This window comes from Felis catus, chromosome C2 (assembly GCF_018350175.1).
Source record: "Felis catus isolate Fca126 chromosome C2, F.catus_Fca126_mat1.0, whole genome shotgun sequence".
NCBI lineage: Eukaryota > Metazoa > Chordata > Mammalia > Carnivora > Felidae > Felis > Felis catus.
Genome location: NC_058376.1, coordinates 74,453,829 through 74,469,730, shown reverse-complemented (window position 1 = coordinate 74,469,730; position 15,902 = coordinate 74,453,829). Strand labels below are relative to the sequence as shown.

Sequence of the window (15,902 nt, the reverse complement as noted above, 5' to 3'; positions counted from 1 at the left end):
ATGAAACGTAAGGATAATTAGAGTGGCACAAGCCGCTTCTAGGAGTTCAAGTTATGTCAATGTTTCCATTATATGCCTCACTTTTTGGGGTTTATAACGGAGCTATAAAAACTCACGCCAGCTGAGAATTTGGCAGGCCAGGTCGCAGCAAAGGAGGGACTGTTTTTTAATTCAATTCAGCTGCTCGTAACTTGGGGCGGGGAGCACGTTGTACATTTGGATAAGTCCAAGGGGCTGGTTTCAAGCACTGAGAGCTATTGCTGTCTGCTCCCCGCCCCCTCCTCCTGTCTCCTTTGTACTCTCGCTAAAGAAACAGCATTATATAAACACACCTCACCAGCATTCTGAGCAGGGAATATACGGGCACTCTCCAAGTGCCAGATAATTTGGCTTTTCTCCATCCCTCAGAAGGATATGGTTTAACCCCCTTCCAGCAAAGGTGCAAACCATTTCACCCAAACCTCCACACAAAAGATTGTCAAGCCCCTGCAAGTGAGCTGTTTGGTACGAGAGCTATTCCAGACAGATCCCAGCGTTGGGGGCAGCCCTTTCACATTGTTGTAACAGGATTTGACTTGGCTGAGAAGTATTGTGCCCATCTCACGGGTAGGCTTGTTGACCTCTCAAGCACAGAGTTGAGAGTTTCTTCCATATTTCATCCCACGGTCTCCTATTGACTCAAAGTATCCAAATCTCACTGGATCTTTAACAACCCAGTGCACAGACCACCCCCACCATGAAGCCTTCTGTGGTTCTCCTGCTAGAGGTCCTCGCTCTCACCTTTGGCCTCCTATCTGCTCTTTTCCTATAATATTTATGCTTTGGTTGCTGCGCTATATGTCACTGATTTGTGTGCATTTTATTTCTGTATCATGAGTCCCTTCTGACAGCTTATTAAACTCTACCTACTCCGAAGGGCCAAACTTTGAATAGGTGCCAAACTAGATGAACTCTGCTCCATAAGTGTGGGCGGAATTCATCACTTAAATAATTAGTAATGACCATCTGGGGCTGGGTGGCTGACAGAAGAGGCACAAGGAAAGCTCAGATCAGACTGGGACCTACCAATCCCTTCTTCCATAATAGATGGGGAGACAGCACATCAAATTGATTCCTTACCTTGTTACTGATAGTAGCAACAAGAAAATGAGAAGATGTGGGGGTCGGGAGCCTCAACTAGAAAAGTAGTAGAAAGACGCAAGCAATAGCATATATTATATATGAGCACAGTTGTTCCTATATTAGCATATAATAGTAACAAAAACAAGCAAACCCACCATACATATGCACACATAACTCTATTAACCTTATATGAACAGTGAGACTAGTATATTTTACCAATACGCACTGGTTTTGCTCTGCATTATAACCCAATTCCCAGCCTTCAGTGCTATGAAAGTGATGTTATAAACCATGGATAAGTAACTGTATGAATAGATGACACTGACAATCACTCTAGCATATAGAACATTCAATAAAAATTTGCCAAGTAAATGAACGACTTAAGGTAATTTAATGGAGATAAATAATCATGTTTCTCCATACACTAAAGGAAATATTGTTAGTGATGGTAATTAATTTAGGTTCCCTCATAAATACCCAGTTCTGATCTAAGAGCTAGTAGTAAATGGGATTTCAGTCTTCCCTGGGGGTTCAGAGGGCCATATTGTACTAATAAGGCAATGAAAGAATAGACATATGTGTGAGTGTGATTGGCAGACTGGTCCCTTCAACATATTGGCACTAAGCCTGACAGTTTGAGGTCACAGAGCTGGGAGGGCCCATGAACGAATAGGTGGGTAGGCTAAGAAAATGTATCTGAGTTGGAGGCTGGGACTGGTTTGTAAAGAAGTCTGGCTTCCGCCGCATTTTCTGGAAGATCTCTAATATTGCTCTAGAATTTGTATTTGATTAGAATTTTAAGATCTTTCAAACTTTAGGAATATAACTGAAGCCCACGTCTGTAAGTTAGGACACAATGCTAATTTCAACTGCTTCTTTCTGTAAGGAACAAAATACGAACAAACGCAAGGTTGTCCATTACAAAAAAAGGGTATCAAAAAGGGTATATCAAAGTCCAAAGGTTTTATTTATATATACAGGTAAATGTGGGTAGAATTAACTACTTGATTAGGAAATGAAAGTCAGCTGGCTGACAACAGAGGTACAAGTAAAGCTCAGGACAGATGGGACTTCTCAAGTCCTTCTTCCTTAATATAAGGGAAAACAGAATAATACATATTTTGGTAGGAAGGAATAATAAGAATGGTTAGGCTATAGGTCACTGGAGAATGCCAAGGGCTTACAATCAGGGAACTTGAGTTGGAATCTAAGCTCTACCACTATATGTCAACTTCTTTTTTCCGAGCCTTGCTGTCTTCATCTATGACATGGGGTCAACGTTACCCAAATCACAGAACTGCAATAGGTCGTATCAATCATGAGTGTGTTTGGCTGCAAGTAACAACAAATGGATTACAGGGGTTTCAAAAAAGAAGAGTGGATTTTTCTCACGTAAGAACAAGTCAAGGTAGGCAACTCAAAGGGCTCACTCAGTGACGCCTTAGGAGATCCAGGTTCTTTCTGTATTTCTGTCTTAACATCTGCCATGTTGGTCCTCCTCATGTTCGTCTTCTCTTGCTCACAAGATGACTACTGTAACTTCAGCGATAGGTACACATTCAGGAAGAATGGGCAAGGGGCACAAGCTCTTCTCCCTGTGAGTCTTTCTCAGCCAATCCATTCTCACATCTCTTTAGACACTGTGGGGCACTTGCCCATCTTCAGGTTGATGAGTGGCGAAGGGAGCCGAGATGACCATGATTGCTTTTGACCCACCATCATACATCTTGACTGCTTTTGACCCATCATCATACATCTTCTGGCACTGAATTAGAGACAAATCAAAGAATCTTTCTGTGCTGGGGTGCCCGGGTGGCTCAGTCAGTTAAGCATCCCACTCTTGATTTCAGCTCAGGTCATGATCTCACGGTTCGTGGGTTTGAGCCCCACACCGGGCTCCTCACTGACAGCTCGCACAGATCAATTCAGGGCTATGTCAGCAGGGAAGAAGGGTGGCTGTTGGGTGAGTAACCAATAGGGTCCGCCCTGTGGTAAAACATGATAAAGCTGAGCTCCCCAAAGTGCGGTCCCTACGTCAACAGCATTAGCGGCATCTGGGAACTTGTTAGAAATGCAAAGTGTTTCGTTCCATCCCAGAGCTACAGAATGTGAAACTCTGGGGTGGAGCCCAACAATCTGTGTTTTAGCAAGACTTCCAGAGGATTCTGACGCTCACTCAGGTTTGAGACCCACTGGGAAAAAGTTGAGAAAAAAACTTAGCAGCGAAGCTGGAAACTCCATGAGGGTAATGACATGTGTTCTTTACCAAAGCCCTCCTATGGGAAGTGGGGAGGAGAAAAACCAACCTTTACTGAGTACGTACCAAAGGTGGGCAATGTCCTTGAAGCCTTCACCTGTCTCTTCTAACTTTATCTGAACAAACGCCATTTTCACAGATGAAAAAACTGAGTATGAGAAGGGTTAAGTTGACTTCTGTGAAGTCATTCATCTGATGAACGACACAGCTCAAATTCAAAGCGTGGTCTGATTCCAAGCCAGCATACTTCCCACTGTTACACCTAAAAAACAAAACAAACAAACAAACAAAAAACCAAAAAAACCCCAGTCCTGGTAAACTTTAAAATGACTCAATTTATAAAAATCTGATTTCCATGGAAAACTCATTTTTCCTTTCCTGAGCATTCAGAGCCCTGTGCAGTTTTGCTCTGATTTATCTTCCAGCCTTACCTTCACTACAGCTCCACCCTCGCCCACTCCCATCCACTCAGCCTGGCACAGAGCCACCCCGACGCCTCCCTATTTCTTGGGCATGCCATGCAACTTCAACGCCTCAACTCAATTCCTGCCCTCTGTAATGCCCTCCCTTCCCTTTTCCGCCCGTTGAACTTTATTCTTTGTAAATGATTAAACAACTAAAACTGGCCCTCCGTGTGTTCATGGTATGGTGCAGGAAAGTAACGTGGCATTCACTAAGCATCTGTGTAATAATAAATGAATGCAAGATGCCTTGTTTGAATTCTTCTTCTACCAAGAGGCACCTCCAAGGTTTTCTTTCTAACCCACCAGCATTTTGCTCACATTTCTGACTTCTCAGTCTGTCCTGTGATAAGATGGTATATGTGCCTCTGTCTCCCAAATGACGTGTGGACTCCGAAAACCAAGGTGTGGTCTTACTCATCTCCTTATCCTCCATAGCACCCAGCACAGGGCCTTACACTTAGTAAGGGCTCAAAAACCACATATGCAGGACGGAACTACATAACATGAAACGTACATGTGTACATTTCAAAGAACTTCAAGCAACTGTATTTTTCAATTAGCTGATGAATCCTACCGTTTTTAATGAACAGAAGCCTATTTCATACTAATGCTGTTGATGTGGGAGCAAACCTTTCCTTTGGAGCACTCAAGTAGATGTTACTTGCCCAGTGCTTAGCTAATCCAATTCTGAGAATACAGCGTCACTGCTGGATGTTGAAATGGAGCCATTTTGGGAAGCTGAGCGGAAAACCTCCCAGTAGGAGTTATTTACGCACCTGCTGGATTACCTATAATAAATGATACTGGCCAACTCACGGTGCAATCCCCTAGCACGCTGTACCCTGGCCACTCCTTCCCTGCCTGCATTTACTGGATGACTTCCAAGAATGTTTGGAAATTAAATGTAGTTTGCAGCCTCCAGAAAGTATCAAGGGACAACTTTAAAAGTGATACTGAGCCGTAGATAATTACATTTCTTTTAAAGAGTCTTTAAAAGAACACCTTTTTACAATAAATTTTGAGTGTTGGGGAACTGGTTAATGAAGCTTCGAAGGAGGGACCAGAGAGAAAATGAGAATGTGGTTGCTAAAATCTGGCACTTTCTAGGCAGAAAATGCCACGGGTTCAAGGAAAGCTTATCAACATAAATAGGAAAGAAGGCAGAATAGTATATTCAGTTACTCTGTCACTCTTGTTTGTCTCCTTAGGCATTATCGTCAGCATTTTCTGGACATTCATTCCAAATAACTAACTAACAAGGATTTATTGAATACCTTCCATACCATGGGCCCAGCCTATGGGAAGCAAAAAAGAGAAGGAACCCCAGAAGAATGACTGCCATTCCTTACAATTTTTTTTTTTAGCTTTTAAGAACTTAAAAATGCTTCAAATACTTGATCCCATTCAATCCAATCTCCTCGTATAGATGAGTAAACTGAAGAGCCTACGAGCAGGACTATATGGTTTATAGGTGACTGGGTTGGGATCCATGAGTATGTCTTCTGACACCAAGTCCCGTGCTCCTCCCTCTCTCCCCCGCCCCACCACAAAGACAAAGGCTGTTTTTAATAATGTTATAGCATACAATATACACTCCCACGACGTGATCAATTTTAAAGGATGTCTTTTACAGACTCGTGGATAAAAAAGCATTGAAATTAAGTGCTTTAACTTCTTCTACACTAGATCTTCACTGCAACAACCCAGAGAAGAATAAAAAAGAAAAAGCTTCGGGGCACCTGGGTGGCTCAGTCACTTAAGCGTCCGAGCTCAGGTCATGATCTCATGGTTCGTGAGTTCAAGCCCCACATCTGTGCCGACAGCTCGGAGCCTGGAGCCTGAAGCTTGCTTCATATTCTGTGTTTCCCTCTCTCTCTCTCTGCCCCTCCCCAGCTTGTGCTCTGTCTGTCTCTCTCTCAAAAATAAATAAACATTAAAAAAAGAAAGAAAAGAAAGAAAGAAAGAAAGAAAGAAGAAAGAAAGAAAGAAAGAAAGACAAAAAAAAAAGAAAAAGAAAAAGAAAAAGAAAAAGCTTTAGGGAAAGGAAGGACAAGTACAGGACAGTATGCCTTCCATGTGGTAGAAAGTGTGGAACCATCTTGTCCAGCATGGTGCAGATGGGACGGGGCAAAGGAAGACACTGAAAGCCATGTCACAACTCCACCTCCTGAGAGACAGCAGTCAGCAGTGCTGACAGGAAGTAAATGGCAGAGGGACTGTGTGATCCTCACCAACATGACTGGCCCCCTTTCGATTGTGAAGTCTTAATGACAAGGGTGCTGGCTCAGAGGAGGCAAAATTTTCAAAATTGACAAGTCTCCATTTATAATGGGCCCTTAAAAAAGCAATACCTAATTAAAATTTTCATTGAAAGCAATAGAGAGTAGAATGGACACTGTAATAAAAGTCAAAAGCTGTGGTACAGAAGAGAAACTTGAAAACCTGCCACCAAGGGGCGCCTGGGTGGCGCAGTCGGTTAAGCGTCCGACTTCAGCCAGGTCACGATCTTGCGGTCCGTGGGTTCGAGCCCCGCGTCGGGCTCTGGGCTGATGGCTCAGAGCCTGGAGCCTGCTTCCGATTCTGTGTCTCCCTCTCTCTCTGCCCCTCCCCCGTTCATGCTCTGTCTCTCTCTGTCTCAAAAATAAATAAACGTTAAAAAAAAAAATTAAAAAAAAAAAACAGAAAACCTGCCACAGAATGAGGAGGAAAAAGACAAGGTGATTGAAATAATAAGAGAAAAATTGTTGTACTTAAAGAACATATAATACAGAAAGCATAGATCAGAGATGTTCCTAGAAAAAAAAAATGAAACAACACAAAAAAACAAAAAAGAGAACAGAATAAATAAAAGAAGCAAAATAACCAAAAATATAAAAGAAGAAAACTTTCCTAAGCTGATATAGCCATAAGGTTCATCAGTCAGTCTCCTGTGACAGAAATGCAACACCAAACTTAACAGTCCGGGGAATATAGTTTTTATTCCAAGCAGCCATGTGCCCATAGGAAAATCAAGAATTATGTTAGTAAGAAGGAAAATATGGATTGGGGGAACCATTATCAACCTCTGCCATAACTGAATAAAAGATTCATATCTGTAGATCAAATACTCTCATTGAGTACCCAGCAAAATTACTTCAAAGACTTCAACTATTAGATACATTCAAATTCAAGACTAATAGAAGAATTTCATAATTATCCAGGCAGGAAAAAAAAAAGCAGACTAGCCTTAGCCCTATAACAAACATCAGATGACAACAGAGACACAGCTATAGTTTTGAGTACAAGTTGCCAGTCAAGAATTCTAAACTCATCCAAGTTGTCATTCATGTCTAAATGAAATGGAGGAAAATGTTCAGCTACTCAGAGACTCCTAAAAAAGTACATCACTCAAATCCTTTTTGAAACAAATTACTTATTTTATACTGTAGCCAATTGAGAGATGAATCAAAATAAAGAATGGGGAAGTTCTGAGGCACCTGGGTGCCTAAGTGTCCAACTCTTAATCTCACCTCAGTTTTTATTTCAGGGTTGTGAGTTCAAGCCCTGCACTGGGCTTCACACTGGGCATGAAGCCTACTTTAAAAAAAAAAAAAAGAAAAGAAAAGAAAGAAGAAGAAGGAGGAGGAGGAGGGGGAGGAGGAGAAGGGGAAGGGGAATGGAGAAGTTCTGATGAAGTAGATCCCAAAGTGATTACTGAAATCAATCAACATATCATCTAATTTTTTTAAAGTATTATTGTAAATGAGTTTTTAAATACAGGCATTATTGAAAGAGAAAATAATGTTAAAAAATAACACCTGGGGTGCCTGGGTGGCTCACTAGGTTAAGCATCCGACTTTGGCTCCGGTCATGATCTCTCAGTCCGTGAGTTCGAGCCCCACGTCGGGCTCTGTGCTGACAGCTCAGAGCTTGGAGCCTGCTTCAGATTCTGTGTCTCCCTCTCTCTCTGCCCCTCCCCTGCTCATGCTCTGTCTCTCTCTGTCTCAAAAATAAATAAAAACAAACAAAAAAACCCCACCAGGTATACATTCATCAAAATTCAATGAATATACACTTAAGATTTGTGCTTTTTATCGTCTGTAAATTTTACCTCAAAGGGGGAAAAATTGCAAGCAATCATGAACTCTCGTTCATGATATTTGTGCTGAAGTATTTAGGGGGAAGTATACTGACATCTTCAATTTCCTTCAAAATGTATTTTTTTTAAGAGGGGTTGAATGGATAGATACAGGATAAAGCAAGAAAAGTAAAATGGCAATAGTGGGAACTAGATGGTGGGTATATGAGTGTTCACTGTAAATTCTGTCAACTTTTCTATAGTTTGAAAATCTTTATAAAACAATGTGTTGGGAGGAAAAAAGTAACGCTTGAGTCTAAAATCCCACGTTAAATAAATAAAATAGGGAACCGAGCGAAATAGGATAGAAGGGGGAGAAATCACAGTGCATTTGATAGGTAACACTTTTTGAAATCAATAATTAGAAAAATATAAGTTCCTATACATATGTTTTAAATTATCAAAGCAATTCCAATAGAATTTAAAAATAGAGCCCATACATCCCACATCATTAGCAGGAAAAAGAAAAAAGAAAATACAAACAACGTAGCAAAAAACACAATTTTAAGTAAAGAGCACGCAGAAAGCATAAGCAACTTGACTAAAGTAAGAACTAACATAGTAACTATGACAATAAATATAAATGGCTTAAACTCTTATATTTGAAAAACTAAACCTGTCAATACGCTCTCCCAAGGTATACATCTAGAACAAAGAAAGAAAAGTATCAGAATAAGGAAAGATAAGCTAGCAAATATATCACACATGTAAACACACAATCTATAAAGAAACCAGGATCGCAATGTTTTCCATCCAAGTAGAATTTAAAGACACAAGCTTAAGTGAAATTTAGATAAATACTGACAAAGTCTGCAACTCATAACTGTCGTGAACCTTTATATGCCACATAATATAGAATAAAAATAAATAAAGCAAGAATTCTTAGACATTCAGAGGAAAATTGATAGAAATGTAATAGTAATGGGAGATGTTAAGATAATGTCTTTGACAACTCAGAAAGGTAATGCACATACAATAACATAATAGTACGTTAGGAAGCATCCAGTTGTGTTTCAATCAGAGTAGAGTTGATCAGGACAATGACTTTGTTCATTCCAGAAGCTGTATTTTTCTTAATGAAGGCTTACCACATGTGAGATTCTTTGGCAACACATATGCGCATTTATACTTGACCTATGTTGCCTACCAACCCCATCTGCATATGTGCTGCTAACAAACCATTCTCTACACAGGAGATCTAGCAAGATTCATGAACTATACAATCTAGAGAGGTTTCCACTGTGGATGTAGTAGAAGAAGAAATGGTAAGGATTATATGAACTGGAAAAGATTTCTTGTATCTGTTAAACTCTGAGATATTTCAAAGCAATGGGTCCTAGTGAAAGATCAGATGATAGAACGAAAAAGTTCAGGATCTTCCAAGACAGTTTTGGTTCCCTAGGGCTAGATCCTGCTTCCATAAACAGAAATAAGAGAGATGGGAAGGGCAGCGTGGTTAAGGGAAAGTTCATAGATGGGCATGAGGATATTTTGAATTTGCAGTAACGACAAGATAGCCCATCGGAGGTGCTTTGGAGGCTGCTGGAAATGTAGAACAGAATCTGGGTTAGAAATGTGGATTGGAGAGTGACCATCACAAAAGTAAGTGAAAGCCACATGACTCAAGTTACTGGTGGAGAGGATATCGGATCAGCAAAGCCCTCGAAAGCCTGATGATCGAGACACGGAAAGCCAGGCAGAGAATTCTGTGCACGACATGGTCGGCAATGTAAAGCCAACAAAGGTTTGGGATCAGGAAAGTGGTTTTCATTATTAGGAAATTTGCATTTTGAAGCCCAGTTTTGCTTTCCAACATATCTGTCAGCAGCTGGTGCTTCCTCTGCCCTGTTGGGTAACAAAATGCATCTGCTCCCTCTTTTACGTGTCAGTAGAGGGAAAAGCAGAAACAGCATCTCGCCTTCATGCGGTCCGCAGGACTAGAAGGAGAAGACACGATGCACTCTGAGAAAACCACATTAATCATCGACCCAGGAAACTGGAAAACTCCCCAAAACCAGTGCTATAAATTCTACATTTACACAAAAATCTGGAGGTTCAAGTTCTTGTTACCACAGGGGAAGGAAAACACGTAAAGCTGCCAGAAAGAGAAGCCCACTTGCTACCTAGACTCACGGAATTCACATCTAAGCGCCCCATTCTCATTCCACGGAAAAGAAAACTAAGTTGCCAAAAGACAATTGATGTCTTGATCAATGACATGTCCGTGCCATTTACAATTCCCACTTGACCATTCCCATTTCGGAGCTGAAGAAACTATAGCCCCAAGGCCACAATGACCTGCCCAATGTCACCCAGCAAGTAAGCATCCAAACTGATAGGCAAACCCAGTTCTCCCTGCTACTCAGCCACACAAACCAACCAAAGCATGCCACACAGAAAGAAAAAACCTGGCTGTGTCGTGTCTGAAGAAGCAAACCCACGCAAATCTACTCTATTCTTGGGAAGATGGAAGTCCCAGGTGCTGGAGGAACCAGCATACTCTCAGCTGGGTTTTGGGTGAAGTCACGGGGACCCTGTCTACAACATCTACCAATGAAATAGCGTCTGCCAGCTTCCCGCAGAGTTGCTGCCCAGGGACCTTATTACAATTATGGTTTGGCTGGAGCCCAGCCAGCCTTCCTGGGTCAGAATCTCAGGGTGGGGCCCTGGAACCTGAGTTCCTAACCAGCCTCCCCAGTGACTCGCACACACACCCAAGTACAGGAGCCTCTGGGGTTTATGTTCTTGACCAAGCAACGCGTGAAGAGTGAATCCAAATCTTGTCCCCAAGCCTGGGGTCAGACGGGACAGGGATCCTCACCCTGCCGTCAGCCCCCAGGCCCTCGTGTGCCTTTCTGGCTCATTGCTCAGCTCAGCCCAGCCCAGCCCAGAGTTAGTCCTCCTGAAGGACGTCCCTCTACCATTTTAATTTCTAAAACCTGTCATAAAAGCAGCTCTTCTCTCCTAATGAGGTAATTGGTGCCATAATGCCATTAGGAAGGTGCCCCTGGCGTGCGGCTCAATTAAGAAAGGTGTATTAAATGATTTACATTTCTTTATTTAGCTGAAACACTAGCTCTAGACTTGCTAAGTAATACAATGTTAATGAGCCGGAGGATGGGGCTCATTTAATTCTATACTGTAGCTTTCTAATTGATGCATTGTTCTTCCTCACCCCTCTATCCAATTTTTCTTCTCCCAATGCTGGAAACAGAGAGACACAGAAAGAGAGAGAGCGAGGGAGAGAGGGAGAGAAACTACTCAAGTGTCAGAAGGCAAAAGGGAAAATCTACATAAAGACAGATTCTCAGCCCTCAGGCAGATCGACCTTTCAGAGGGACAGGACTCTCTATGTTAATTATTGACCTTGCAAGTTTATTCAGGGCTCATGCTGGGCCCAGAGGCCTAAAGAGTCCCAATCTGGAGGGCCAGTGTTTCCATCCTGTGAGACCTGTCGCTCTCTGGAGGGGCCTAGGGATGGTCTAACGTGTAATCCATGGGCCAAGAGCATCAGTGCTTGGGAGTTCATTGGAAAGGAAGAAATCCATGCTCTCTACCCCACAATTATTAAATCAGAATCTAGATTTAACAAGACCCTCAAGTGATCCTTACGCACTTGGAAAGTTGTGAAGCACTGGTCGGGATCCTTCCAGAATAAATCAGAACTTCCCTCAGAGAGATTTACCCACCAGAAACCAACCCATGCCTACCCCAGGGGCAGAATTTCCCTTTTCTTAAATGTGACTGTGCTCGGAGGAAGAAAAACAAAAACAAAAACAAAAACAAAACATCTTTTTGTTTGTTTGTTTTTTGGTTTTGTTGTTGTTGTTGTTTGTTTTTTGTTTTTTTTTTTGTTTTTGTTTTTAAGGGAAAAAAGTCCCCAAGTAACAGAAAAGACCAAGAAAGAGTTTCTGGACTTAAGAAATTCAAAAGCCCATATTTCATTTTACTCACATAACCACCAATCTCTCCTGCATCACACCCAAGGGCTGCGGCTCCGTCTCTGCCAAGCCACAATTACATGAAAAGCCAGAAGAAAAACACTCTTTCTGACACAGAAGAGCCAGGAACACCAATAGAGAGCAACCTTCGAAGCTCATGGAATCACAGTATGTGGGAGCAGGAAGGGGCCTTAGAAGTCACTTCCCGGGGCACCTGGGTGGCTCAGTCGGTTGGGCGTCCGACTTCGGCTCAGGTCATGATCTCACGGTTTGTAAGTTCGAGCCCCGCATCTGAGCTGTCAGCACAGAGCCTGGAGCCTGCTTCCGATTCTGTGTCTCCCTCTCTCTTTGCCCCTCCCCCACATGCACTCGGTCTCTCTCTCTCTCTCCCTCTCTCAAAAATAAATAAAAATGTTCAAAAAAGTCACTTAGCACCCCTTCACCCTCCAAACGAAGCACTGAGGCCCACAGGGGGCAAGTGATTTGTTCAAGCAACCCACGCCTATTAGTGTCAGAGCCCGAGCAGGCTGGGACTGGGCCCGGGTCCCCTTTCTCCATCCAGCCCTGTTTCCATCACACCAGGAGCCCTCAGGAAATTTGTACGAGGACCACCTTCAGGCCCGTGTGCAAAAAGCCATTTCACACCATGAACCTGTTCTTCTAAAGCATACGTGACACCACGCAGTTGTAACCACTGCCAGGCAGAGGTGATCCCAAGGAACCGCTTGGCTGCTGGTCTCCAGATCACAGATCAGCCGGAACATTACGCAGTGAGAACCAACCCAAGCCGTTCGCAAAAACTGGAACTGAACTCGACACGAGATTCGAAAATGGAACCAACTCTTTCTTTTCATGATCTTTTTCTTTTCTTTTTTCACTCATTTTTCCCCTGGCAACCACCAATCTGTTTTTCGTTGCTAGGCGTTCAGTTTTTTCAGATTCCACACATAAGTGAGATCAGACAGAATTTATCTTTCTCTGTCTGCCTGATCTCACTCTACTCTCTTTTCTTCACAGGTTGCTCCTTTCCAACGTTTGTACTCGAGCATTATCTGGGTGAGAAGACCCTGGTACCACCAGCTCAGAGGAATATCTCCACACCTGACAGATGGCTTGCTTGTCCAAACTCATCGTTTTTTTATCTTCAGATACACACAGCCCAACTTGGGAATGAAGACAGAATAACATAAATGTCCCTCAAGACCAAAAGTCTCAACCAACAACCCCATAACCTAGCAGACCCCCAGAAACTCGGATCCAAAATGACCAAGTAATGGCAGTGGAAAAACCCGTGTGAGAAAATCTGCCATGAGGAGGGTATCCAGCTGGATAAACCCCAATTCCCCAACCCCCCTTTCTCTGCTACCTCCAGCGGCCAAGTCATCTCCCAGTGTCAGTGTGCCCCTCCGAGGTGACCACCACCTCCTGTCCCTCTAATGACTAAAATGACAAACATCAGCCTAATGCTCACTCTGTCCATGAAACTGAGGTTTCTATATCCGGGTTCCTGGAATGGACTTCCTTTTTCCTTTTTCCCCTTTCTTCCTTCCTTCCTTCCTTCCTTCCTTCCTGCTTTCCTTCCTTTTTTTCTCTCTTCCTCTCTTCCCTTTCTTTCTTTCTTTCTTGTCTTTTTTTTGGTCCCAGGCACCCTGTCATTTTTCTAAAATGGAGAAAAGGGGGGAAAAAAGAGAAGCAAACGAACCTTCCCCGCGGCGATGTGAGTGACTGCTATGTTTCCATGGCTCGCTTTCCACTGTTCTCTGTGACCCCTGCAGACTCCCCTTATGAGTGAGTGTCCCGGAATGTCTCTTTATTAGGTGTCTGGAGAAGTAAAGCTGTCCTGATGCCAGTGCCCCCACACTGAGGACTTTATTAGTTTTTTAATTTTCTGTCTGGGTGCTCCTGCTGCATCAAACTTTCCACAGCTGTTAGGAGCCATTAAGTAAGTAGCTTCATCGGCCCTTTCCCCACCCTACCCCCTCCTTAATAGCAGGAGAAATTTCTGGACATGCTACGTGGAGCTTTTAAAATAAAGATGCTTTGTCTCTCTGGTGAGAAATCGCTGGGGGTCTGGGTGGGGAGAGGATGTCCTGCCATCAGAAAAGCGCCTTGCCTCGTGGGTGCCTTGGCTGAGAGCAGGGCCGTGCAGACGACATGGGGGACCACGCAGACGTGAGGAGCCACTCTCTCAGCCTTTCCGCCCGGCAAGTAGAGGACCCGGGGTAGCTCCGACTGTTTTTAGAGCTGACTTGGAATCGGGCCCAGAGCTTGATGCCCAGTTCAAAGCGTTCCCTCCTCAGTGGACATTCTGAGACCTGCAGCAAAGAATAAAACAGAACGCCTTGCAAACATTCCCTGTGTAGGCACACAGCTGTGGTTCTGCACAACAGGCCAGGCTATTATTGCTCCTGTCACCCCCCAGAAGGGACTCCAGAGCCCCCTCTCTGCCGGTGTCCTTGATGCCCCAAACCCACCATCCAAAGGACTCCTTGTGTGTGAATCCAAAGATGGACACACACACACACACACACACACACATAAGCTCACTCAGACACTCACAGGGCCAAGTATTGTTGGACCACGCAGCCAGGCCCTGACTCATAGCACCCATGGATCTAGAAGGTTATGACCACTGGGCGGACAGAGGAGCACAGACTAGGTGCTTGAGAGCCCGGAGCTTTCCAAGCATCTCTCTCGGCTCCAGCCTGCCTGGCAATTTGCTTTGAGCGGCTGCCTCTAAGCCTCCCTTTGAGAAGACCTTATTTGCGGGGTGAATGTGAAAGACCAGAGAGAAGAAAACCCTTTGGTGATGCCCGCCTAGGGAACAATTTTGCCTCAGAGAGCAAGTTGGTATTTGGGGTTAATCCCTCTGTGGAAACACTGGGTTGAAAGCCCAGGGGAGGTCAGGGGTCTGATTACCGCTTCTGTTGACATATAAACTTCCTGGTCCTAGGAGACAATCGCAGGGGTGGGGGCAGGGAGCCGGGAAGAAAAGAAAGCAGAGAAGAATTTTTTTAATTAAATGGCCTTCTCTCCTAAAAGTAAAATCAAGGAAATAAGGTAGAGCTTGCAGAATTAAGATTTGATTTGAATGTGTAGGCACAAATTTTTAAACATTTTTCAGTCAAGATTTATAGGATAGGGTTGAAGCATCTTCTGAAATAAAATTTGAAATGAAATGCTGATATATATACACTCGTATATTATATGTATTCATTATATATATATATGTATATATATATGAATAGATATATTTAATAAAAAAAAAACCAGGAAGAAATAACTCCCCTTCTGAGCACCAGAGGAATGGTTTTGTTGTATTTTTTTGAGTAGCTCTGATTTGGGTTTTGTTTAGTTTGGGTTGGGTTCGATCAGAGAAGATCATCATGAAGACACTACAACCAATTTCAGGCAGATATGCTGAAAACTATGGTATTTAGGCCATTCGAAAATTGCTATAAACACATACATCTAAGAAAAGCCTAGATGAGAGTATTAAAGACAGAAGCAATACTTTCAAAAGAATTAAGAGAAAAAAAATACTCCTTCCATATGTTCAAAAAAAGGCAAAGCAGAACTAGGCAGTTGAGTTGGGGAAGATGGGGAGAGGGGGGCAGGGGGGTGGGGATGCCAAAATGGTTACCAAAAAAAGGAGCAGTTAATTTTTAAGATCTATAATTCAAGCAATTTTTAAAATGTTTTTCTTAATGTTTATTTTTGAGAGAGACAGCACGAGCGGGGGAGGGGCAGAGAGAGAGAGGGAGACACAGAATCGGAAGCAGGCTCCAGGCTCTGAGCTGTCAGCACAGAGCCTGATGTGGGGCTCGAACTTATGAAGTTGGACGCCCAACCGACTGAGCCACCCAGGCGCCCCTCAAGCAATTTTTTAAATTAAATTAATTTTTTTAACTCAAATATAATTAAAATAAGTTTCAGTTAACTTGAGCAATTTTTTAAGGGATTAAATTTAAAGACAAAAATAGTTACTTTTTTTTTTTTTT

The 15,902-nt window shown here is 43.0% G+C and overlaps 1 long non-coding RNA gene across 1 annotated transcript; it reads right to left on the bottom strand.

The window, feature by feature from the left end:
* Positions 1-2,066: 2,066 nt before the first annotated feature.
* LOC109503505 lies at positions 2,067-14,474 on the bottom strand. Its single transcript, XR_006585153.1, has 3 exons — positions 13,604-14,474; positions 3,446-3,641; positions 2,067-2,887 (listed from the first exon to the last, which is right to left on the bottom strand). It is a non-coding gene; the product is annotated as an uncharacterized LOC109503505 (long non-coding RNA).
* Between the last annotated feature and the right edge of the window lie 1,428 nt (positions 14,475-15,902).